The sequence below is a fragment of the Aotus nancymaae genome, unplaced genomic scaffold, assembly GCF_030222135.1.
Source record: "Aotus nancymaae isolate 86718 unplaced genomic scaffold, 86718_ANA_hifiasm-v0.15.2.pri h1tg000049l, whole genome shotgun sequence".
Lineage (NCBI taxonomy): Eukaryota > Metazoa > Chordata > Mammalia > Primates > Aotidae > Aotus > Aotus nancymaae.
Window position 1 is genome coordinate 14,374,037 of NW_026988463.1, and position 24,212 is coordinate 14,398,248.

Consider the following 24,212-nt stretch of genomic DNA (forward strand, 5'->3'; position numbering starts at 1 on the left):
CCCTACTCCCATGATCTTACTTTATCCCAACAGCCTCCTGAAGATCTCTCACTCTCACTCAGGCCCTCCTAAACCATTGAAACAACGCTCAGGCCTCCTGCTACCCACACTCAGTCTAGGTGACGTCTCCATCACACTCAACTAAACATGCTCTTCTGGGTGGCTATGCCCAAAGCCACTCCCAGCCCATTCTCCTCGGCCGCCTGCCATCTTGGAAGCTGGAAGCAGGCACTTGCCTTTCTTGCAGCGAGAGAGGGCCGGGGATCCAGCTGTGGTCGCTGAGATGTAAAGGGAAGTCTGCTAAATGGAATCCTGGGCAGGGAGGGGAAAAGGAGCCTGCCTCAAGTCCCTGAGGTAAGAAGGAACTTGGCAAGTCTGAGGAGCAGCTCAAAGGCTGGCAAGTGACAAGCATAGAGTGTGGAAGGCAAAGGGCAGCAGTGGTCACATCAGGCAGGCTTTGCAGGCCACAGCAGAAATGTGGAGTTTGCTCCAAAGTACAGAACAAGGCCACAGCAGTGTTCCACAGGAAAGTGAGCTGACTGATGGAGGGTGGAAGGGTGCAGGTGTGTGCATGCATCTGTCCAGGTGGACCGCCATACTGCTGGGGTGCAGGGGCGTGCAGCAGATCACTTTAGCATCCCTGGCTTTCTAGGAGTCCTTGCAAACATGCCATTGTATTAAGACCTTGGCCCCCTCAGAAAAACACTACTTTCTGGCTCACACCTGTAATCCCAATATTTTAGGAAGCCAAGGTGGGAGGATCACTTGAGCCTAGAAGTTCGAGACTAGGCCAGCTAATTTTTGTATTTTTAGTAGAGACAGGGTTTCACCATCTTGGCCAGGCTGGCCTTGAACTCCTGACCTAATGATCCACCTGCCTTGGCCTCCCAAAGTGCTGGGATTACAGGCATGAGCCACTGTGCCCGGCCTCCTTTTCTTTATTAATTACCCAGTTTCAAGTACTCTGTTACAAGCAACAGAAAACAAACTAGGACAGAGATAGCTTGGTGTGTACGGAGCAGGGGCAGGGTCAGCCTAGGTTCAAACCCTTGCTCAGGCCATCACCAGCATAACGCTATATAATGGACTGAACCTCCCTGATAGCTAGCTGTGGCATCAGGGCACAGGGATATGATCATTCAACTCACAGGGTTGTTGTGAGCATTAAGAGAGCTACAGGCTATGGAGGTTCCCGCAAGCACAGTGCTCAGACATGGTAGACACCCAGCAAGCTTGGATGCTTCTTACCCTTCTCCTAAAAGAGAAAATGCAGCACCTCCAACACTGGAAAGGATAAAGTCTGGAGCCAGAACCAGCCTCCAGGTGCCGAGACTCCTTCGGGTGCACCTGCTGCCTTGGTTCCCCCATGGTCAAGTCCAGCCCCGTTGTCCTTTTCTCATGGAAGCCACTCACCATCATGGAGTCTCCCCATGGCCTGGCACAGCACTTCCATGAGGAGTGTATCAGACGTGGTGTTCCAGCCACAAGAGCAAGGTGACATTCTCCCCCACCTCAGTCCTGGCCCTTCCTAACCTCCACCAGAGCTTCTCAAAGAACGCTAAGCAAGGCTAGTAAAAAGTCAACTTCCTCTACCAGCAGGAGGGCTTCTCCTACCCTAAAGATTGTCCAAGAAGAGCCTGGCCCGTCTGCATCTCAGCTCGGGGAGCACAATTATCCTCCTTGGAACAGCAAATAGCAATTGATATCAAATGGAAAATCTATGGTTCAACATGGACCTTTCCCCTTCTTATTTTTCTAGCAATTCCTAATACATTTCCAAGTCTCATTCAATTACCGTCAATCTTTGGCCTTAAAAAAAAAATGTTCACAGCTGAATTTGTTTCATAGCTTCAACAGTACCTAATTCTATCACTTAAAACAAGATTGTTAATTCCTGTGAGAGAGTGTTTTCATTCCTAATGAAGAATTCCTATGGATGGGTAGAAGAACACCTGCTTGCAGAGCCTGGGGAGGATGTCTGAGACTGAAACTCCAGCACAAGCCCAGGCCTGCACAGGGTGGGCAGACAACACATCCATGGTGCTCACCGCCCACTCGTCACCTCGATTCTCTTCTATTCACTTGACCAGCAACTCCTTTTTTTTTTCTTTTGAGGCAGAGTCTCACTCTGTTGCCCAGGCGGAGTGCAGTGGTGTGATCTTGGCTCACTGCAACCTCCTCTTCCCAGGTTCAAGTGATTCTCCTGCCTCAGCCCCCTGAGTAGGAGAATCGCTACACCCACCACCACACCTGGTTAATTTTTGTATTTTTCAGTAGAGATGGAGTTTCACCATGTTGGCCAGGCTGGTCTTGAACTCCTGGACTCCAGTGATCTGCCTGCCTCCACCTCCCACAGTGCTGCGATTACAGGTGTGAGCCACTGCACCAAGGAAGGAAGGAAGGAAGGAAGGAAGGGAGGGAGGAAGGAAGGAAGGAAGGAGAAACCCACAGTGCCATGGTCAGATCGGCCAGTGTTGTCTTCCAGCGGGAGCAGATGCCAGGTGTCCCGAACCCATTTTCTTCTTCTGTAGTAACTGAAGCTCCTTGGCTGGCCAGGTGACCACTCAGAATAAAGACATCTCCCGCCTTTGCGTGCAGCTTTGCAGCTGTGGCCATTTAACTAATTCCAGCCAAGGTGAGGTTAATAGGAAGTGATGGTGGACTATGTGCAGTGGCTCACACCTATCACCACAGCACACTGGGAGGCCAAGGATGGGGGATTGCTTTAACCCAGGGCTTCTAAACCAGCCTGGGCAACACAGTGAGATCTCATGTCTACAAAAAAAATTCAAAATTAGCTGGGCATGGTGACATGCACCTGTAGTCCCAGCTATTTGGGAGGCTAAGGTGGGAAGATTGCTTGAGCCCAAGAGTGCAAGGCTGCAGGGAGCCAAAATCATGCCACTACACTGCAGCCTGGGTGACAGAGCCAGACCCTGTCTCAAAAAAAAAAAAAGGAAGCAATACTGGAAGTGGGGGGTATGCCCTTAAATAAAAGGGGCCAGACATGGTGGCTCACACCTGTACTCCCAGCACTTTGAGAGGCCGAGACAGGAGGATCACTTAAGCCAGGAGTTATAGATCAGCCTAGGCAACATAGTGAGACCTTGTTTCTACAAAAAATAGAAAAATTAGCCAGGCATGGTGGCACATGCCTGTAGTCCCAGCTATTAAGGTGGCTGACACAGGAGGATCAATTGAGCCTGGGAGGTGGATGCTGCCATAAGCTATCATCATGCCACTGCATTCCAGCCTGGGTGACTGCAAGACCCTGTCTCAAATAGAAAAACAAGCAGCAGCAGCAGCAGAAGAGGAAGGGGTGGTATCTCCCCTCTGGCAGAAATGTGCATGGGATGGACACGTGGACAAGGGCAACATCTGAAATGTAAAGGCGCCAGCAAAGAAGAGGGGATTGGGTCTCAAACTGTTAGGTGGGAAGAAGTAAAATTCTACCTTGTCTAAACCAGTGTTGCTCGGGGTCTCTGTCACAGAAATCAGACAAGAGCCCACCTGACACACCACTGATGCAATTCCTGGCAAAGCAATCGACACACTAGGAAGGCAGCTTTTCAGTCCATCCCTCAGCCCACACAGGCCGGGGGTGAGCGGATGAAACTCACAGAAGCCAGGCCTCTGAGTCCCTGGTGAGAGCATCTCGAATTATTAAGCAGTGACAGTCTTGCTTCAGCTTCTCTCCCTCCTCCCTCGAGTTACTCGGATGGAGATGTTGGCTCTGTCCTTCCAGAGGAGCCACAGCTGAGGCTTATGAAGATGGATTAGTACAGACTCCTCCAGAAAGCAATCATTTTTCATCTCCTCCCAAGCTGGGCCAGCCAGGACGCCCACCACTGAGCTCACTGGTGAATATGGTTGCAGTCCTCCACTCCCAACTTCTCAAGTCATTTACCAAACTTAATATCCACACAAAAAGAGCTTTGCAGAGCTCTTCTTTCCAAGCTAATCTCTCCACTCCAAGGACTGTGGCTCATCTGTGCAGCAGGACCACACTGCACTGCTGAGCCTGATGGCTTCTGGGAGGGAGGGGAGAAGGGCTAGGAGTCCCCTGAAACACAGACAGCACTATCTTCGTGTTTTCAGTTTCTCCATCACTAACATGCACCACTTGAGTCACCAGTGCTACTTAGAAAAGAAAAAAAATCTCATATAGACTAATAAGAGTCACACTTTAATAAAGATTTGTGGGTGGATTTTTTTTCCCCAAAATGTACTTTAGAAATCAGATTCTTAGCACAGTCTGGCCTCATTTTGGGGTAACTGTGGCCCTCACCATGAAGAAACTGCTCACTGTGTTGCCTCATGCTCTGAAGACTGAGGCTGACTTTCTTGGATTCCAAAGTTAGCCTCTATCTCCCCCTTGAGAGGATGAGCAGGGACCCAGCAGGAAGAAGCACTAATAAAACGCAAGTGGATCTGCATTTGGAGCCAGCTCCTGCAATCCCACCACCATTCCCAGCAGACATTCGGACGCAGTGCTAGACGGCAAGCCTTTGGCATTCTTGCCAGTTCGCTTTCCTCAGTACAATTTGTCTTTTGGGTCTTACCTCTGGAAAGCAAAGAAAGCTCTGCATACAATATGCAACAATAAAGACAAGGGTTGCCAAGTATTTTTAACAAAGATCTGCATGGATAAACATAACAGGTTTCCAGTATTCACAGTGATGGGTGCACCCACTATTTAAGGAACCTTCCAACTACACTTTACGAAAATAATGGCCCCAAACCAAAGCTAATCCCAGAACAATCCTGGAGAAACCCACACCTCCAGGGAACTGACGGTCAAAGAAACAGTGGCAAGAAGTTGTTTTTTTTTTGGGGGGGGGTTCTTTTTTTTTTTTTGAGACAGAGTCTCACTCTGTTGCCCAGGCTGGAATAACAGTGGTGCGATCTTGGCTCCCTGCAGCCTCCACCTCCTGGGTTCCAGTGATTCTCTTGTCTCAGCCTTCTGTGTAGCTGAGATTACAGGCATGCATTACTATGCCCAGCTAAGTTTTGTATTTTCAGTAGAGATGGGAGTTTCACCTTGTTGGCCAGGCTGATATTGAACTCCTGACCTAAGGTGATCTGCCCACCTCAGCCTCCCAAAGTGCTGAGATTACAGGCGTGAGCAACAGCGCCTGGCCACAAGAAGTTTTTTTTAAAGCACTGGCCTCAAAGAACCATAGCCTGGGTGATCTCTGTGTCTGATTTTCCTTGAGAAGATTCTCCTGGCAGCTCAGTATCCACAAGCAACAAACTATGCCTTGATTTTCAAACAAGGCACACAACTGCCAGATGGTATGGGGTCAAGTGGTAGCCACTGTTTCAAGGAAACAAACTCTGATTTTTTTGCTGCTTCATCTGGAATGTGGGCTTCCAGTTCCAGGAAACTGAAGCGTGTATAGGTCACTTTTGCAAGTGTAGTTCATCGTTTTTAGCAGCAAATTCTAGAAGGGTTTTAATCACACAGTTACGGCTCCAGGAATGAAGAATAAATTGATGATTACAAAAACATCACAGAAGGATGCTAATGGAAACAAGGAAACATTAAGAAGACATTGTCCTTGTTTTTTTCTTGTAAATTTAAGTTCCTTGTACATTCTGGATATTAGCCCTCTGTCGTACGGATAGACTGCAAAAATTTTCTCCCATTCTGTAGGATGCCTGTTCACTCTGATGATAGTTTCTTTTGCTGTGCAGAAGCTCTTTAGTTTAATTAGAACCCATTTGTCTATTTTGGCTTTTGTTGCCATTGCTTTCAATGTTTTAGTCACAAAGTCTTTCCCATGCCTATGGCCTGAATGGTATTGCCTAGGTTTTCTTCTAGGGTTTTTATGGTTTTAGGTCTTACAGTTAAGTCTTTAATCCATCTTGAGTTAATTTTTGTATAAGGCGTAAGGAAGGTGGTCCAGTTTCAATTTTCTGCATATGGCTGGCTAGTTTTCCCAACACCATTTATTAAATAGGGAATCCTTTCCCCATTGCTTGTTTTTGTCAGGTTTGTCAAAGATCAGACGGTTGTAAATGTGTAGCTTTATTTCTGTGGCATTATTTCTGAAGCCTCTGTTCTGTTCCCTTGGTCTAGATATCTGTTTTGGTACCAGTACCATGCTGTTTTGGTTACTGTAGCCTTGTAGTATAGTTTGAAGTCAGGTAGTGTGATGACTCCAGCTTTATTTTTTTTGCTTAGGATTTTCTTGGCTATACGGGATCTTTTTGGGTTCCATATGAAATTTAAAGTAGTTTTTTCTAATTCTATGAAGAAAGTAAATGTAAATTACTTTGGGCAGTATGGCCATTTTCATGATATTGATTCTTCCTATCCATGAGCATGGAATGTTTTTCCATCTGTTTGTGTCCTCTCTTATTTTCTTGAGCAGTGGCCTGTAGTTCTCCTTGAAGAGGTCCTTCACATCCCTTGTAAGTCGTATTCCTAAGAATTTTATTCTCTTTGTAGCAATTGTGAATGGGAGTTCACTCATAATTTCGCTGTTTGTCTGTTATTGGTATATACAAACGCTTGTGATTTTTGCACATTGATTTTGTATCCTTAGACTTTGCTGAAGTTGCTTATCAGCGCAAGGAGATTTTGGGCTGAGAAGATGGGTTTTCTAAATATACAATCATGTCAACTGCAAACAGACAATTTGGCTTCCTCTCTTCCTATTTGAATACTCTTTATTTCTTTCTCTTCCCTAATTGCCCTGACCGGAACTTCCAATACTATACTGAATAGGAGTGGTGAGAGAGGGCACCCTTTTCTTGTTCTGGTTTTCAAAGGAAATGCTTCCAGCTTTTGACAAACAACCCCATCAAAAAGTGGGTGAAGGATATGAACAGATACTTCTCAAAAGACATTTATGCAGCCAACAAATATATGAAAAAAAGCTCATCATCGCTGGTCATTACAGAAATGAAAATCAAAACCACAATAAGATACCATCTCATGCCAGTTAGAATGGCGATCATTAAAAAGTCAGGAAACAATGAAGCTAGAGAGGATGTGGAGAAATAGACACGCTTTTACACTGTTGGTGGGAGTGCAAATTAGTCCAACCATTAGGAAAGACAGTGTGGTGATTCCTCAAGGATCTAGAACCAGAAATACCATTTGACCCAGCAATCCCACTACTGGGTATATACCCAAAGGATTATAAATCATTCTACTATAAAGACATATGCACACATATGTTTACTGCAGCACTGTTCACAATAGCGAAGACTTGGAACCAATCCAAATGCCCAACAGTGATAGACTAGATAAAGAAAATGTGGCAGCCAGGTGCGGTGGCTCATACCTGTAATCCCAGCACTGTGGGAGGCTGAGGCAGGTGGATCACAAGGTCAAGAGATCAAGATCATCCTGGCCAAGATGGTGAAACTCTATCTCTACTAAAAATACAAAAATTAGCTGGATGCAGTGGTGGGTGCCTGTATATAATCTCAGTTACTGAGGAGGCTGAGGCAGCAGTAAGCCAAGACGGTGCCTCTGCACTCCAGCCTGGCAACAGAGCAAGACTCCATCTCAAAAAAAAGGAAAAAGAAAAAGAAAATGTGGCACATATACACCATGGAATACTATGCAGCCATAAAAAGGAGGAGTTCATGTCCTTTGCAGGGACATGGATAAAGCTGGAAACCATCATTCTCAGCAAACTAACACAAGAACAGAAAACCAAATACCACATGTTCTCACTCATAAGTGGGAGGTGAATAACAAGGACGCAGGGACGGGAACGTCACACACTGGGGCCTGTTTGGGGGTGGGGGTTTTAGGGGAGGGATAGCATTAAGAGAAATACCAAATGTAGATGGCCGGTTGATGGGTGCAGCAAACCACCATGGCATGTGTATACCTATGTAACAAACCTGCACATTCTGCACATGTATCCCAGAACTTAAAGTATAATAAAAAAATAAAAATAAAGAAGACACTTTCCTTTTTCATTATTACCAAGGGACAGCTGTGACTAAAACTACAGCTGCCAATATAAAATGATTAAAATGGGGGTCAGGCTGGGTTCGGTGGTTCATGCCTGTAATCCCAGCACTTTGGGAGGCCAAGGCAGGCAGGTCACTTGAGGTCAGGAGTTTAAGACCAGCCTGGCCAACACGGTGAAACCTCGTCTCTACTAAAAATACACAAATTAGCCAAGTGTGGTGATGCACGTCTGTAGTCCCAGCTACTCGGGAGGCTGAGGCAGAAGAATCACTTGAACCTGCGAGGCGGAGGTTGCAGTGAGCCAAGATCACACCATTGCACTCCAGCCTAGGCAACAGAGTGATACTGTCTCGAAAAAATAAAAATAAATAAATAAAATTCAGGGTCAACCATTTAGTAGGAGAAAGAACAGAATGAGAGAGATGCTAAAGGTTCTGCAAGGCAAAAAAAAGGGGCCATGAAGGTACATTAGAACACTTGGCTGAAAAAGAAAATAACACAGAGCCCTGAGAAAGGAGAGAACAGAATGGGCTGCTCCCTTCAGCCCAGCAAGATGCTCAGGATGCGCACGCACACCCCGACCTATTCGACCAGGAAACTGCTCATGTCTCAAACGTGCGATTCACGAAGCGGCAGTAGAAGAGTGTCCAACCGATGAAGTAACAGCTGAAAGACTGGAGGGGCACTCCTTGTCCTGGGAATTGAGAAGAGCTGGGCCAAAGTTGGGTGTTTGCACTGTGGGCAGGTGTTGCACTGATGGTTTCAATGTGGAGAGTACCCAAAGGTCATCCTCCCAATCAGAAAGTCCCCTGGCCCTCCTACAGGTGACCAGCATCCACTGCCTGGACCGTGACTGCCACCTGCCAGCTGCCCTCCCTGCTGTCCCCCAGTTCACCCAGGGGCCAGATGACCCGTCTAAGGCACAGGTCTCCCTGCATTACTCATCATCCTCTGCTCTAATGCCCCCCACGGCACCCCCACTCACTCAGGGTGAAAGCTGGGGCCACCCCACCCACCCCATCCCCGACTTCTCTGCCTTATCTCTGCCTACCCCAGCCACACCCAGCGTCCCCACCCAGGGCCTCTGCCCTGGCCATTCCTTCTGCCAAGCACATTCTTCCCTCCACATCCCCACAATCCCTTCCTCACTTCATTCAGGCCCCTACTCAAAAGTCATCTTGTCAGACAGGCCTCTGCAGACAGCCTTACCTGGGGCACAGCAGCCCCTCCAGCACGCTGTGTCCATCCTCTTGTTTGGCTTTACTTTGCCGTACAGGACAGAGCCCCACCTGCCATGTCTCTTCTGCTTATAGATCCCTAGAGCAGTGCATTTCAACCAAGGGCAGTTTTACCCACCCGGGCCCCCTGGAGGATGCTGGGCACTGTCCATAGACAGTGTCACAACTGGTGGTGATGCCACCAGCATCTAGTGGGTAGAGGCCAGAGATGCCACAAAATCTCCTACAATGCACAGGACAGCAAAGGATTATCCAACCCAAAGGTCGGCAGTGCCACAGTGGAGACACCCTGCCTAGAGCCCAGCACAGTGGCGAGCACCCAGCAGGCCTTAGTGAACATCTGGTGAAAGAATGACTGAAGGATGAAAAGCCAGAAACTACTGGGCATGCGGTTTACCAGGTGGGCTGTGAAGTCCCATGCTCTCCCACCAAGGACTCCCTGTGCTGGACAAGTTCCTGCATCACTGAGCTTTGATTCTGCTCATGAGTGAGACGGGTGAGAAGAGCAGCTGCCTTGCCGGGTTGCTGCAAAGCCTAGACAAGGGAAATCATGTCCAGCAGTGAGCACGGCACCTGCACACTGACAGGCTCAAGCGCCACGTATCCCAGGTTCAGCACACCTAGCGCCCACCATGGAGGGTGCCGCTCCAGGGAGATGGATTTGCATTAAGGGTCGTCAGGTCCAGCTCCATCTCAGGGCCAGGCAGTCACGAGGGCACTGCATCAAAGAGAGAGGAGAGCCAGCACCCCAGGGACACAGGCACACATGGGCACTCCGCTCCGTCCCCCAGCCCAAGGATCCACACTCCCTGAATCAAAAGGGCACAGCAGCTTGGTGCAAGTCCTTCCAAATGGTGGTGGGAGTCTGAATACAAAAGGGCAGAGGGCGTGGTCAGAACTGGGCTTCCTTCTGGAGGCTGGCAGGACTCCACCATCACCGGGAGTCCAGGCCAGCAGAATGCTGTCGGGGAACCAAGAGGCAAGAGGAGAGTCGCCATCAGACAGGCTGCATCTGCTCCTGTCCCTGGAGACTCCCTGTTTAAGTCACCAAATACTAAGCTGTCAGCTGTCACCTAACTCCCCAGGAACCATGTGGCACCTACTCACTGGCCCTTCCTCACACACACCCAAGTCCTCTACGAGCGACACATTCAACAACCACAGTGCCTCTTCCTTCCTTTGGGGGAAGAGGACATGGGAGGTTCGAGAAGAATCAGGGAGAAGGGCGGTACAAGAAAATGAAACCAAGGGCCCTGGGTTTAGTGCTGAGCTGATCACCCCGAAAACTCACACACCACTCTCTACCTACTTTATTTCAGCCGATGTTCACAGCAAACATGTGAAAGAGGGCTTATGACTCCCATTCTGCAGAAAACAGAACCTCAGCAAAGGCACCCAGCCACTATCATGTATCTAACCACAGCCTGAAAGCTAAGTGTCTCTTTCCTTGTGAAGTGCTCTGAGCTGGAGGGGAACCGCCAGTTCTCTGACTCCCCATTTTCACAGGAAGAAAGACCCCCACCCCCCAATTCCCACCCTCACTCTCTGTCCATCACGCTCTGCTCCCAGGAGGCAGGGAGTGACGTGGCCTATTTGAGCCAGGCAGGAGGTGCTCTTCCTCCGCTCAGCTCCTGTGGGTTCTCTCAGGACCCACCCACCTGTTCATCCGCCCACAAGGGGTGGCCAGGAGCTACCCCAGGGGGTCTCTACCTCCGACGTTTAACTCAGGGACAAAGTTTTTTAAGCTCACCTCCCCACAGGTTCAAAGCTCTGTTTTCCAACCAGCTTTACTGATGACAAAGCTAGCCTCTTGATCTTCATGTGTCTGTCTGTCTGGAGGAGGCAATACCCAAGCTATGTCTTTTTTTGTTTGTTTTTTGAGACGGAGTCTTGCTCTCTTGTCCCAGCTGGAGTACAGTGGGGCAATCTTAGCTCACTGCAGACTCTGCCTCCCAGGTTCAAGTGATTCTCCTACCTCAGCCTCCTCAGTAGCTGGGACTACAGGCACGTGCCACCACACCAGGTTAATTTTTTTTTTATTTTTAGTAGACACGGGGTTTCACCATGTTGGCGAGGATGGTCTCAATCTCCTGACCTTGTGATCCACCGCCTCGGCCTCACAAAGTGCTGGGATAACAGGCATGAGCCACTGCGCCCGGCCCTAGCCGTATCCTAAAGGATGAATGAGCACAACCCAGGCAAAAAAAGAGGAGAGGGAGGGTGTCCCGGCAGCAGGAAGAGCATGAACTGAACCGTGTGTGCATGAAACTGACAGTGTGTACACACACCTGGAGGCAGCTTGGTGCTGCTGAAATGCAATGTAACGTCCAATCCAAGGGCACACGGTGGCCACTGCGAGTGGGAGCTCCAGTACTCCCAACCCCCTATTCAATGGGCAGCTATGTTCTTCCAGAAGGTGAACTCCAAAGCTTAGAGTCCTGGGAGGGAAGCAAGGTAGCTGACATGGGAGTGGAAGGGAAATCCTTTAGGGTGTCCCATTCATATCTTTTGACTTTTGTTCCATGTAAATATACATCTGTGTAAAACCAAAATTTAAATACGAATTTTTAACATTAATATTTAAGGTCTAGGGCAGGAGGGAGAAGAGGAGGAGGAAAAGGAGTTGAAGGAGGGGGCAGGGGAAGGGTTGGAACTGCTGGGCTGCAACCAGAATGTAAGCTCCCCTGCCCCATACTGAGCATGTCCTCTGGGCCCAGCGTGGACGGGCACTGCACATGGCGAGTGTTATTCACCTCCTTTTGGAAATAAGGAAACGGACAAAGTAAAGGGCAGGGCCAGGACGTGAGTCTTTCATGTGGGACTGCAGGAGCCTGGGGTGCTCTCCTCCAGGGTAGTGTGGTTCCCCCGCTTTAATAAAGCAGACGTGGCTGACCTGCCCAGCCCAGCCAGGCTACCCCTTCCCAATAAACTCAAACCTAACTGCCTCCCCCCAACCCCCACCTTACAACTTCACAAACCGAGCTGTCCCAGCTCTGCCAGGGGCACATCTCAAACAAAGCTGACATTTTGAACAAGTCTGACCGCGTCTCATCCCCTGAGCGAGAGGCCCGTTTTGGATCGGCTCTGAATTGCATCAAACGGTTACATAAGCTGCTGCCTGGCCCAGCTGAGGCAGCCGGCTAGAAACCTCCAGACCAAAAGTTGATCCTAGCTTAGAGTTCAGGGACAGCCCTTCCTGAAAGTCTGTACATAAATAAAGAATCTGAGCTGTTAGGGAGGTCAGCAGGAATGTAGCAAACCTCAAATAACATGATCAAATGCTGAAAAGGAAACCAAAAAAATCACATGTGGCCCAAAGCAAGAGCATAGAAATGATACTGAGACCTCGTGAGCTCGCTGCAGCCTGGATCATTCACCACAGGCAAGGGAGAACGTGGCGACCCGGGGAACAACCAGCCAGATTCAGGAAGTCAGCATGAAATACGGCCCCTTCCAAATGCCCTGTGGGTTGATGCAGGGTCTCCAGGTGAAGCTAAAACACATTCTACCCAGGCTAAGAGCCTAGCTGTGCTGCCCAGCTCTATCAGCCACTGGCTGTGTGGTGCTGGCTAAGTTTCTTTACCCCAAGCACTCCCATCTCCTCTTGTGAAGTGGACATCACTGTGAGCTCTCACAGGATTGCAGACATGCGTGAGTTAATGGGTGACCAGGACAGACTCAGTACTCAGCAGCAACATCAACACTGCTTCCTCAAGGGCTTCATAATGGCAACAAGAGCCCCTCAAGCCCATCTGGACGTCCTGCAGCGCTTAGTGGGAGAACCAGAGGTGCAGCCCGGGAGATCCCTGTTAGCATCCTTTGCACACCACAGGGAGGCCCCCTCCTGGCCCAGCATCCCCATCTCTGCAAGACCTCCTGACCTCCCCTGCACCCAGTCCTTAACCCTTCCCTCCAGTCGCCCTCTGCACCTCAGCCACCCTATCCTTGCTACATTCATCCTGCTGTCATCAGCTCCTCCTTCCCCTCCTGGCAGCAAGGAATCCAGGGTCTCTATGAGTGACCGGCACTGTCCTCAGACAGTGTCACAACTGGGGACACTTCATTTCAGTCTGAAATGAAAAAGACCCAGAAGTGGGGCTTTTTCCAGGTGAGGAGCTGGGAGCTGTATTACATAACCTAAAATTTCTATTAGGAATTTCCCACTTCACGGGAACTCATTCCCTTGGGTGGACTGAGTGGGTGGGGTCATTCAGTGCACACAGACAACAATGAATATCTCACTCCCACGTGACCCAGTGGCCTCCCGTTTTTCCCCATCCAATCATTCGTCATTTCTTTGTTTTATTACCATCGTTACCTCCACTAGAACACTCTGTGGGCAGGGTCCATGTGAGAAGAGCTAACAGCTACTGAGTACTGAGCACACTGTCAAAGCACTTTCTATGTATGAACTCATTTAGTCCTCACAACAGCCCATGCTACTGGCACTCTTAGAATGTGCATTTTAATGATGGGGAGATTTCAACATGCGGCACAGAGCTTGTGCATGGCTGAGATGGATCCCCACCTCTGGCTCCTCAGCACCTAGAACTGTGCCCAGCACATGAGAGATGCTTGGGAAGTGTTTGGGGAATGAATAAACAGATGATAAAGAAGTGAGGCATGTCTAAATGCCATCTGGAACCTTCCAATTACTAAGACACTAAGACAGTCACTGAAGGACCAGTACACAAAATTCAGTGGGAAGTTTCCCCTTTAAAGAAAGATTGTCAGCGTGACACATCTGTGTTGGCCACGCCACCTAGATTCGCTCCTGGAGGTTAAGGGGCAGGGGGCTCAGACTGCAGCTGATGTAACAGCCCCCGCTACACCATCTCGTCCTAAAATGTTACCAGCGAGCCCTTGGCCAAGCAAGTGGCTGGCTGCGGGGCCTCGCCTCTCTGTCTGATGTTACTACAGCACTCCTCACTTCATTTCTGGAGCTGCCGAATGTTTGGAATTGTGTTGCTAGGAGATGAGCCAGAATGCCTCACTAGTATTGAGAATCTCTTCCAATAACAGCAGAGAGGAAAAAAAGGACTCACTCAACACAGCCTACTGACAAGTGAGGATGTTTTTCTTGCCCTCTCTGCCCTGGCTCACGATCAAAAGCTGTAACAAATCACTAAGAAACAAGTAGGCTGGATGGATGATCTGGGCTCACCTCACTCTACCACCTTCACTCCCCAGCCCCGAAAAAGGGGTGAGAAGGCAACAATTAGGATTCAAAAGCTGAATACTCACAGCTAATCAATTATATCTCACGAAAACCAATGACACACGGGAAATGTTTTCTGATGAGCTACAAATTCCCTTTTAGAACAGGACCACAAAGTGACTGGCAATGCATGACTATGACATACTATGGCGAACAGAAAGCTGCACGCATGTTTGATGTTTTTCAACTAGAAAAGACCATTGCTCTCACCACCACCACCACCACCTGCAACCTCACCACTGAAAGGGGTACCACGCTGGATATCAAAAATTCAGATAACCACCACCCGTAGCTGCAGAAGGAAAGTGGCAGAGAAAAGACCAGGGCGCCCCCTGGTGGCTCCAGTGCAGCTCTTCCTGCAATTGGCAGGAATAAAGCCTGAACTGCTTTCTTGCAACCTCTAGCTCCCAAAAAACCATATATTCAAATGAAATTAACTCAAGAGTAGAAACTTTGTTGTTAAAAAGAAGGTGAATTGGACATAAGGCTGCTGTAAACACCAGAAAATATCAACTGAATGAATTTTCATTAAGTTCTAGTAAGGTAGTGCCAGTGAGCTGCACACGCCCACTGTGACGGTACTTCTACAGCTACCGAGTCAGGATCACTTAGTCTGGTACATTCCACAGGTGTGTATCCTTATGCATCTACAGCTTTCCTAAATCATCATCTTCATTGCAGGACTGATGGCAAAAAAGTGCTCCCAAATGCACACAAACACAAACAGATGCTCCCTGGGATCTGTCATTTTCTTCCTTTTTTTTTTTTTTGAGATGGAGTCTCTGTCGCCCAGGCTGGAGTGCAATGGCACAATCTCAGTTCATTGCAACCTCCACCTCCCAGGTTCAAGCGATTCTCCTGCCTCAGCCTCCTGAGTAGCTGGGATTCCAGGCACCCACCATCACGCCCGGCTAATTTTTTGTATTTTTAGTTGGTCAGACTGGTCTCGAACTCCCGACCACATGATCCTGCGGCCTCAGCCTCCCAAAGTGCAGGGATTATAGGTGTGACCCACTGTGCCCAACTGTCTTTTTCTTTAGGTTCATTTTTTCCTAAGTTTCATTCCTTGACCCATGCAGGAGGCAAGAGGTTAAAAAAATAAATAAAAGCCTAAGACAAAATATGGTTCCTGGAAAACAGTCCTGCTTCTTCCTTCTGTCTCGGGGTTTCTCACATGAGCAGTACTGCCATTTGGGACTGGATAATGCTCCATTGGGAGGAGCTGTCCTGTGTACTACAGGACATTCAGCAGCATCCCTGGGCTCTAATCACCAGATGCCAGGAGGACCCTCATCCCAGCAGTGGCAACCAAATATGTTCCAGACATGGCCAAATGTCCCCTGGGGGTTGCAATCACCCCCAGCTGAGAACCACCATCCTGTCTGATCACTTCCAATCTTCAGGCCTCACAGAGAGAGCAGCTTGGTTTATGTCCTCTTAACCAGGGGGAGGCCTGAGGGGTAGATATCAGGCAAAGGGAACTTGAGAGCCTCTGCAGTAGGGATGGTTTCATCAAGATGGGGAATCAGGTCAACCTACTGGCAGTTCAGTAACAAGGCCCAGATGTTACTTTCAGGAAGACTTGCCAGCAATGTACTTTGAGGGTGCTAATAAGAACCTACCAGTTACTCAGTCTTTAAGATGCCAGGTACTCTTTTGGATATTTTTTTCCAATTTTTCTCATCAAGGTATAATTTACATATCATGTAACACCCTTCCATAGCTCAAGTGGTAATTTACATAGTGTATCTTCTGAGTATTTTCCATCTGCCACTTCATTTAATCCTCACAACTGTATCACATGCGTGCTATGACAGCCCCATTTTATAGATGAGAATGCTGAGGCACAGTTAAATAACTTGCCCAAGTTCCCACTGCTAATACATGTAGGAATGTGCATAAGAACACAGACAGTCTAGCTGGTTTAACATCAGCAAGCAGAACAGTAAAAACAAAAATAATGATATACAATTGCCAGTGTTGCCCAGACACTGCGTGCAATTACCACCTACTAACTACCTAAAGTGTTTCGTGTTTCTTACGTTTTTCTAAAGCCTGGAACACTCTGAAGGAGGGTCGTGAAAGGAAAGCAACTTCTCCCCAGGAAAATCCACGTATGTGCACAAACACACAAGCACAGTTTTGCACACAATCGAAAGAGGTGTCTGAAATCTCTAAAACTATCTATGAGCCTCCAATGAGGTTCCCAGTTCCAAAATATTCTAGGCTCTGTGCAAGATGCTTCATATAATTCCCAGGAATCCACGAAGGAGATAATATTACCACCATTTCAAGGACTGGAAAAATGAGTTCAGAGAAGTTAGAGCATTTGCCTTGGGTCACACAGATCTTTTTTTTTTTTTTAAGACACAGTCTCACTCTGTTACCCAGGCTGGAGTGCAGTGATGCAATCAAGGCTCACTGCAACCTACAACTCCTGGGTTCAAGCGATCCTTCTGCCTCAGCCTCCCAAGTAGCTGGGACTACAGGCACATGCCACCATGTCTGGCTTTTTTTCCATCTTTGGTAAAGAGAGGGGTCTCAAATGTTGCCCAGGCTGGTTTTAAACTCCTGGCCTCAAGCAATTCTCCTGCCTTGCCCTCCCACAGTGCTGGGATTACAGGCATGAGCCACTTCGCGCAGCCACACAGCTCTTGAACATCAGTGCTGTGCTCTGCCTGACTCCACTCTTCTTTCTAACCCAACATACTGCCTCTCAACTCAGTTCATCTGTGATCACTGACATCAGGACGCTATGAAACTAAAAGATGCACAAAGTGCAGAAAGGATTTACACATGTAACATTCTAGTGGCTCTGATGATGTAAGCTTGGCAGTGACAGTGTAAGGGCTGCTGGTCACTCAGAATTAAAACCTGAAGGTGACATTTGCCTTTCACAAAGAAGGCTGTTGATTCACCTCTACAAACTTCGTAAGACAGCATCTTAGCAAAACAGTCCACAGGGGTCTGGGCACTCACACAAATACCACTCTGCCTCTTTCCAGCCCAGTCACGCTTCCCACGTAGGCCAACACCTGGCCTCGGGTATAAAAAGTAATGGGCCAAATGTCCAAGCCAATGTGCTTACTGATACTGGCTTGCCTAGCCAAAGGTCATTCAAAGTCATCTGAACTGTCACCACATTTGCAAAGGAGACAGTAGGCAGGGGGGAAAGAAAGACAACTGTCTTTGATATCAAAGAAACTAACAAGGTCAGACAAGCCATTAGAAACTTCAGCAACGCAGCTCTTTAATCACTGCAAATAAGAATGTGGGTGTCCTGGCTCCCTTCCCAGAACAGATGGTCAGCACTGCAGACAATCCTTGAGGGCAGCCTCCTCCACTTCAAAGCTTGGGAAACTGAGGTACAGAGAGGTCAAGGGACCTACTACTCTCAGAGCCAGGATAAAAACCAACTGTTCCCATTCACTGAAAGCAAACAGTTTGTAACACATCATTCCACTACAACCAGCTACTTCTCCCTGACACAACAGGGGAAAAAAGGTGAAAATCCACTCCCTTGAGCAAGTCATATTACCAGGCCTTTACTGCATCCAAAGATAGAGACACAATGGTGATTACAACTGACTGGAGCCTGCCTTCAGAGACTTGGTTTCAATTCATTCCTGCAGAATGGTCTCTTAACTTTCCATGCCTGTTAGAACTAAAATGTTCCTCCTTCCCTCCATCCCTTCTTTCCTTCCTTCCTTCCTTCTTTAAATGTTTCTTAAACAACTACTTGTCAGGCAGGATTGGAGCCATCAGGAAAATGGCAATGAACTAGCAGACAAAGTGCATGTACTCAGGAAGCCTGTATCCCAGTGGGAGCTGCAGGAAAGAAATTAAAGAGGCCAGACAGAGTGGCTCACATCTGTAATCCCGGCACTTTGGGAGGCCAAGGTGGGCAGATCACCTGAGGTCGGGAGTTCAAGACCATCCTGCCCAACATGGAGAAACCCCATCTCTACTAAAAATACAAAATGAGCCAGGCGTGGCAGCACATGCCTGTAGTCCTAGCTACTCAGGAGGCTGAGGCAGTAGAATCGCTTGAATCCAGAAGGTGGAGGTTGCAGTGAGCCCAGATGGTACCACTGCACTCCAGCCTGGGCAACAAGAGTGAAACTGTCTCAAAAAAAGAAAAAGAAAGAAAAGAAATTAAAGAGGAGAGTGAGGTTACAGGGAGCTCTGAAACCTGAAGTCAGCAGCCAGGGAAGAAGCAGGTGGGGTGATGGGATGAGGGTCCCTGTGCTGGGCTCTTCTAGATGAACAGCCAGGGAAGGAGAGCCTCTTGCAGGAGCACCTCCGCCCACAGAGGCTGCAATAACAAAACACCACAGACCAGATGGACTGTGAACAACAGGGACTGCTTTCCCACAGTTCTGGCAGCTAGAAGTCTGAGATCAAGGCCCCGACAGAGTTGGGGTATGTTGAGGGTCCTCTTCCCAGTTCACTGATGGTACCTTCTCGCTGCATCATTGTCACATGGCAGAAAGGGCAAACAAGGTCTCTGGGCCACTCCTCTTTTTTTTTTTTTTGAGACAGGATCTTACTCTGCTGCCCAGGCTAGAGTGCAGTGGCATGATCTTGGCTCACTGCAACCTCAATCTCCTGGGCTCACCTCAGCCTCCCGAGCAGCTGGGACTACAGACATACTGGGACTACAGACATACTGGGACTACAGGCATGTGCCACCAAGTCTAATTTGTGTGTGTGTATAGAGACAGGGTCTCTCTGTCTCTCTGTGCTACTCAAGGCTGGGCTTGAACTCTGGGATCAAGCAATCCTCCTGCCTCAGCCTCTCAAAGTGCTAGGATTGCAGGCATGAGCCACCGTACCCGACCTCTGGGGTCCCTTTTATAAGTGCACCAATCCCGCTCATGAGGGCTCCACCCTATGATCTAATCAGCTCCCAAAGGCCCACCTTCTAACTCCATCACACTGGGGGTTAGGATTTCAACCTAGGAATTTTAGGGGCACACAAACATTCAGTCCATAGCAAAGGGGACATCCTAAGAGATCTGAGTGCTTTTCTCTGAAGGCGAGGCATTACACAAGCTTGTGGGTCTTGAGGAACAGCAATGAGGGAGATGGGGTGTGAACCCTGCCTCCACCACGCACTAGCAGTATGACCTTCAGCAAAGCTTCTCAGTTTCTTCAACTACAAAACAAGTCTAGCACTCCTATTTTGCATGGATGCTGTGAAGATTAAGCATTATCTATATATTGAATGAATGTGGAAATGATACATGCTGTGGATATATTTTAAGGCCTTATGTAGTTTTAATTATTCTGCTTGTTCTGTGGTTATGTCTAAGACTATAGACATATAGATGGTAGGTAAAATGAATAAGGAGGTATTATTCTTTTCCAGGAACTTTTTTTTGAGACTAAGTCTCCCTCTGTCGACCAGGTTGGATTGCAGTGATGTGATCTCAGCTCACTGCAACCTCTGCCTCCTGTGCTCAAGCAATTCTCCTGACTCAGCGTCCCAAGTAGCTGGGATTACAGGCATGCACCACCACACCCGGCTAATTTTTACATTTTTAGTAGAGACAGGGCTTCACCGTGTTGGTCAGGTTGGTCTTGAACTCCTGACCTCAGGTGACTGATCTGCCTGCTTGGGCCTCCCACAGTGCTGGGATTAAAGGTACGAGCCTCTGTACCCGGCCTTCCAGGCACTCTTTGAAGGAAAATCTGAAATTGCCCCCAAAATAGGAATGAACTTACAGATGGATTTGATATGTGAAGACTGGCGGAGGCCGACCAGAGAGAAACCAGGATGGAAATGAGAGACCGGAAGGGTTCTAGAATTCAAAGCCTAAACAGCAGGACTAGGGTTTGGATCTGGCGCTTGAACCTTTGGGGAGCAACCAAATGGGCTTAAAAACTGCTCTCCAAGGGGGTCTCCAGATGCGACTTCAGAAACCACCACCTGACACATCAATAACCACATGAGGTGGCACTGGGTATTTACACTGATTCCCTTCCACGGGCCTATATTCCCAGCCCAGTTCTCCATTTTCCTGGGCAAAGTCCTAACCCTGAAGAACTAGAGAACCACTGCTCACTGCTGTAAAAGCTTCCAGATATTTGAGAAGGCTCCAATCACAAAGATGCCTGGTTCCACACTCAAGTCGAATGCCTTCCTAAGTTAGTGCATTTGGTCCTCAGAATAGCCCTGAGATGACAGTGAGAACGTCCCTATTTCATAAATGAGGATACGGAACCCAGAGAGTCTCAAAGGAAAAAAGAAAGAGAAATCTAGTTAGGAAGCCCTGGAGCTGAGGCTGGAAGCAAGGACTCTGACTCTCCCCACCCCCGACCCTCCAACCCCCGACCCCCATTCCCACTCCCCTCTGGGGTGCGTCTCTCCTGCTGCGCCTAGCACAGCCCTATGATTCATGGGTGTTAGAACACTGTGCTTAGGGCAGTGACGGCCCTGTCAGCAGCCTGAGAGTGTGGACGCCAAGACAACTCAGGACTCCCCACCCCAGAGGCACAGGGGAGCCCTCAGCATTGCCTGTGCAAGGGAGGGCCAAGGGAAGGAGCAGAGAAGAATGGAAGGAATGCACTGCTGAATGTGTTCCGCGTGGCAGGCAGGCTTCAGAGCCTGCTCTTTGCAAAGGAAAGTGAAAAAATCCTATCACCCCTGCTTCAAGCCCTCCACTGGCTTCCCTCTGCACGTGGGATAAAATCTAAACGGACCACCCTCTCCAGCATCCTCCAACTCACTGTCCTGATCACCTCTGGCAGCACAATGCCAGCAGTACCACCTGCCACCAAAACGGGCCAAGCCCCTCATCCTGAGACTTCAACCCCACTGTCATCTGAGAGAGCCCTTTCCTGACTAAATGGCTTCAAATAGGGCACATGCTTTGCCTTTATTGATTTTGTTTTTTTGAGACGAAGTTTTGCTCTTGTTGTCCAAGCTGGAGTGCAAAGGCATGATCTCGGCTCACCACAACCTCCGCCTCCCAGGTTCAAGTGACTCTCCTGCCTCAGCCACCCACGTAGCTGAGATGACAGGCATGCACCACCACACCCGCCCACTTTTTTGTATTTTTAGTAGAAACGGGGTTTTACCATGTTAGCCAGGCTAGTCTCGAACTCCTGACCTTAGGTGATCTGCCCGCCTCAACCTCCCAAAGTGCTGGGATTACAGGTGTGAATCACAGTGCCTGACCCATGCTTTGCCTTTCTAATGCTTGCTACTTGTCCTTACCACGGGTCTGACAGCTTCTGAGGGCAGGACCTTTGCTTCTTGTTCATCAACATACAAGCAAAGAGTAGCAGCATGGCGATCATATTATACTATGAGCACTGGGCAGACATAGTTGCAGGGTTTTTTTCCATTTGGGTTTGTCTGTTTGTTTTTAAGACAGTCTTGCTCTGTCACCCAGGCTGGAGTACAGGGGGGTAATCATAACTCATTAAAGCCTCGACCTTCTAGGTTGGAGCAATCCTCCCACCTCAGCCTCCCAAGTAGCTGGGACTACAGGCAGATGCCAGATGCCCCACCACACATATTAATTCTTTAATTATTTTTTTTTCTTTTTTTGAGACCAGGTCTCACTCTGTCTCCCAGGCTGTAATGCAGTGGTGCAATCTTGGCTCACTGCAGCCTCCACCTCCCAGGTTCAAGTCCCAGAGTAGCTGGGACCACGGGTGCCCACCACTATGCCCAGCTAATTTTTGTACTGTTAGTAGAGATGGGGTTTCACCATGTTGGCCAAGCTGGTCTCAAACTCCTGACCTCAAGTAATCTTCCCACCTCAGGTTCCCAAAGTGCTGGGATTACAGGCATGAGCCACTGCACCCGATCAATTTTTAAAAAATTTTTTGTAGAGGAAGGGTCTCATTATGTTGCCCAGGCTGGTCTTGAACTCCTGGATTCAGGCAATCCTCCTGCCTCAGCCTCCCAAAGTGCTGGGATTACAGGCAATGAGCTACTTCCCTGGCCATAAATACAGTTTGAACTGAAGAAGGGATCTAGCAAAAGGTCAAAGAAAGAACAGAAGAAAAGAGAATAAAAAGAAAGAAAGAAATTGCTTAAGCACTCCCGTCAACTCTCGAACTGCCATTCCTCTGCCACTTTCATACTGCATGACCACAATGTCCTTAAGCTCCCCAAGACAAGCCTTCCCATATAAATGAGGGCTGGGGAGAGACAGCTAAAATCCTTTCTAAGTATAAGAACAAGTGGGAACAGAGTCTATGTCTGTCAAACAGCTCAAGTCAGCACCCATGTCCTAAAAGCACCCTGCACAGCTTAGAAGGGACACCTGGCAACGTGGCACCTCCCCCAGTGACATGGAAACACCTACCCAACACCCGCCCCTGCTCTGACCCCACAGAGCCAGTCCTGCTGCAGTCTCCTGCAGGTGCTGGATCAGCTGATCAGATCTGTTTCTGCCTCTCCTGTCTCTCTCTAGCTTTCTGGCTGGCCAAACAGTGACACCGTGAGGCCTGCTGCAGAGACTGAGCTAGTGCCCTGCAGCCTCAGACACCCATGGCAGGACCTGTGTGGAGAGCACCCACCCTTCCCAGTCACACAGGCCAGAGACGCAAGCAAAGCCGGAACAAGACAGGGCAATGCTCATAGCCCCCAAAGGACCATGGCCCCTGCACGGGGTCTGTCCATGAAAGCCCACGGCCTAACAGCTCCTCCTCCAAAAGCACACTGCAGAGGCGGTGGCAGCTCTACCAGCAGGAACCAGGTTGCCAGGTTAACCTATCGGAGACAAAAAACTGCTGGTTCCCAGCCACGTCAACCAGGAAGAAGAGGGAAAGAGTACACAGCTGGATATCAAAGCTGCAGCCCCAGAAGTGTTGCTGTGTGACTGTGAGCACTGTAGTTGCCCTCTGACTCAGTGACTTTCCCATCTGTACAATGGACCAGTAATGCCAGTACCTTCTTGGTTACTATAAAGCCCAGGATAACTTCAGAGAGGCATCTGGCATAATGTCGGCTGCTTCACAATCTAATAAGGACGAATCATTACCATAACTGTTTAAGAGGGAGTCTTGCTCTGTTGCCCAGGCTGTGGTGCAGTGTCATGATCACAGCTCATTGCAGCCTCAAACTCCTGGGCTCAAGCAATTCTCCTGCTTCATTCTCCCAAGCAGCTGGGACCACAGGCATATGCCACCAGGACCAGCTAATTTTTATTTCATTTATTTATTTATTTTGAGACAGAGCCTCTCTCTGTTGCCCAGGCTGGAGTGCACTGGCACGATCTCAGCTCACAGCAACCTCCACCTCCAGGATTCAAACGATTCTCCTGCCTCAGCCTCCTGAGTAGCTGGGACTACAGACACTCACTACCATGCCCAGCTAATTTTTTTATATTTTTAGTAAAGACAGGTTTAACTATGTTGCTCAGGTTGGTCTCGAACTCTTGACCTCAGGTGATTCACTCACCTCAGCCTCCCAAAGTGCTGGGATTACAGGCATGAGCCACCAGCACCCAGCCAATTTTTATTTATTGTAGAGACATGGTCTTGCTATATTGCCCACACTGGTCTCAAACTCCTGGGTTCAAGCAATCCTCCAGCCTCAGCCTCCCAAAGCACTAAGATTACAGAAATGAACACTATGCCTGGCCCTGTCATCATTACTTACCCCCAAGAACTCTCATTCCACGCCCATGAACCACATTTGCCTAGCAGTCTTAAGTATTATCATAGTCACCCTGCTTATTATTAAAGCCTGCCAATAACAGAGCTGAAGCATCGCAGCTAAAGGCAGAGACGTGCTATTCCAGAAAGATGCAGCCGCTCTGCATCCGTGTCAGTCTCAATTACTCCGATTCACAAT

The 24,212-nt window shown here is 48.6% G+C and overlaps 1 protein-coding gene and 1 pseudogene across 2 annotated transcripts in view; one reads left to right on the top strand and one right to left on the bottom strand.

The window, feature by feature from the left end:
* Positions 1–24,212, bottom strand: part of SNX29 (sorting nexin 29) — a 596,058-nt gene that overhangs the window by 465,798 nt on the left and 106,048 nt on the right. The gene's annotated exons all lie outside the window — the stretch shown is intronic.
* LOC135269119 (putative uncharacterized protein FLJ32790) lies at positions 8,397–23,235 on the top strand (annotated as a pseudogene).